Here is a 2,500-nt window from a genome sequence, read left to right as displayed (position 1 = left end):
GAGAGAGCGAGAACGGCGACGGCGCCCCTGGCGCCCCGAGACGGCGACAGAGAGGGACGGGGAAGGGAAGGAGAGGACGACGCGGGGGTCGCCCCCGCCCCCCCCGGCGCTCGCGCCTCGCGCGCGGCAGCACGGCACGGTACCCGCGCGGTACCCACCCGCAGACAGCCGCCCGCGCGGGGGGAGGCCGGGGGGGGGCGAGGCCCGCGCGCCTCGCCTCCCCCCCTCTCGCCCTCGTCTCTCGGCCCTCGGCGGGGCGCTCTCGACGCCGCCCCGTCTCTCTCGCTCTCTTTCTCCCCGGCCGCCGCGCCGCCGCTCGGCGACGCGGCCCCCGGCGAGGACGAGCTCCGCCCCAGCGGCTCGCTCCGGGAGCGGGGAGCTACGGAGCGCTCCCCGAGTCTGCATTTAGGGGGACGAAGGCCCTCGGGCGCGGCCACGACGGCCACGGCCACGACGACGGGCCTGCGAGGCGACCCCAGCCGCGCCGCCGGGGTGGCAACCCCCGGGCGGCGATTGATCGTCAAGCGACGCTCAGACAGGCGTAGCCCCGGGAGGAACCCGGGGCCGCAAGTGCGTTCGAAGTGTCGATGATCAATGTGTCCTGCAATTCACATTAATTCTCGCAGCTAGCTGCGTTCTTCATCGACGCACGAGCCGAGTGATCCACCGCTAAGAGTTGTCTGGCTTTCGGCACCGAACCCCGCACACGGGCGGAGGGGGCCCCTTTTTTTCTCTCTCGCCGAGGGGGCACGCACGCGGGCCGCCCCCGGCTTCGACCGTACGAGCACACAACGCAACGAACCGAGTGGGGGGGGAAAGAAAAACCATCCGAGAGCGAAACGCCCAACGGAACGCTCCGAAGGTCGGCGGGAAAGGCGGGGGGACCCGCGTCCCCGACCGCCTCCCCCCGCCGCTACGAGCGAGGGGAGACGCCGCCGGCAAACTGTGCCGTCCTCCGGAGGCGGCCCAGGCGCCCGGGCTCGGCCCGGCCTCCGCACGGAGGAGGCACGCGGCGCGCGCCGGACCGCGGGGGGACACGGCGGCCCGCCCGGCCTCGCTGCAACGGGACGACGGGACGCACGCGGCCGGGGGCGCGGCCGTCGGCCCCCGCGCGCGCCGCTCTCCCTTCTCACCGCCGCTCCGCGGACCCGCGGAGCGCCGCCGCGCCACCGCGCGGCCGGCTCGCTCTCTCTCCCCAGCGGCCTTGCCGCGCTCGAGACGGCACGCGACGGCCACCGCCCAACCGGCAACGCCCCCCGCGGGACCGCTCCCGCCGGGAAGGGCGAGCGCCCGGCGGACGCGCTCCGCCGCCGGCGCCGGAGGCGGGCGCCGCACCGAGACCCGAGCCGGCGTCGCGAGCGCCCGGAGCCTGCCGGACGGCTGACCCGCCGCCGCAACGGCCGCACTCCCGGGACCGCCGCCGCCTCGCACCGTCACGGAGCCCCTTTTTCCTCGGGCACGCGCGGCCCAGGGGAAGGCGTGCGGCGCCGAGCCGGGGGGGTAGGCGGGGAGGGGGGCAGCGACGCCCGCCCTTTTCTCCCCGCTGACCGGGCGGGGAGACCGGGCGGGGAAGCGCCCCCCCCCCCAACCCCCCACGGCCGCCGCGCGCACGACCTTCCTCCGGGGCTCCGCGAGCGGACGGAGAAAAGGGCGACGGGGAGGCGGCGGGCGGGGCCCGGGCCGGGACCGCCGCCGGCGACGGCGGGCGCCGTCCGGCCGGCCGTCCCCGCTGGCGGGGGACACTCGCCGAGCGGCGCCGCCGCCGCTCGGCACGGGGCCGCCCGCGCTCGCGGACTCTCCGGCGACGGAGGGACCTGCCGAGCGCTCGGCCCCGGGCGGGCGGGCGGTCCCTGAGCCGGGGACGGCCGGCGACCGGCGCCGCCGGCGCGCTCGAGGAGAAGGCCGTCGAGGGGAGAGAGACGGCGCGGCCGCGCCGCGCGCGGCGCCGCACCCCAGAGACCGCAGAGGCGGCCGAGGAAGGAGGAGAGCGCGGCGGGCCCCGGCGGCCGCAACCCCGCAGCTGAGGAAGGGGCGAGAGAGCGCGCGCTCTCTGCCGGCGTCGCCCGTTTCGAGGCGAGCGGGTCGGCCCCCGCGGCCGACCGCGCGCCGCGGCCTCTCCGCCGAGGCCGGGCCGCGGAGAGGGGGGGGCAGGGCGCCCCTCCCCGGCGCGGCGCGACAAACCCCCCGCGCGCGGTAACGCGGCGGGACGACGGCCGCGCGGCCGGTGGCCGCGGGCACCACCGCAGGGGATCACGCGGGAGTAGCTCCCCACCCCTCAATGGAGCCGCGCACCGCCGCCCGGCAACCGCCGCCGCCGCCGCCGCGGCGGAAGGACGCGCCGAGCCGCCCGAGTCTTTAAACCGCCGCCCCGGCTCGGCGGCGGCCCTTTCGCGGCCCCCTCCCCGCAGCGTTTGACGACGCCGAGGAAAAGGAAGCCGGGGGGCCGCCGGAGGCGCGGAGCGCTAGGTACCTGGCCCTGGGGCGAGGGAAACGACCTGCA

General features: G+C 78.7%; 1 non-coding gene across 1 annotated transcript; it reads right to left on the bottom strand.

The window, feature by feature from the left end:
• Nucleotides 1-525: 525 nt before the first annotated feature.
• Nucleotides 526-678, bottom strand: LOC146765099 (5.8S ribosomal RNA). The gene has a single exon (XR_014950344.1). It is a non-coding gene; the product is annotated as a 5.8S ribosomal RNA (ribosomal RNA).
• Nucleotides 679-2,500: the final 1,822 nt, after the last annotated feature.

Source organism: Lonchura striata, chromosome 28 (assembly GCF_050655825.1).
Source record: "Lonchura striata isolate lonStrDom1 chromosome 28, ASM5065582v1, whole genome shotgun sequence".
In the NCBI taxonomy this organism is placed as follows: domain Eukaryota; kingdom Metazoa; phylum Chordata; class Aves; order Passeriformes; family Estrildidae; genus Lonchura; species Lonchura striata.
This window is presented reverse-complemented; position numbering and strand designations above follow the sequence as displayed.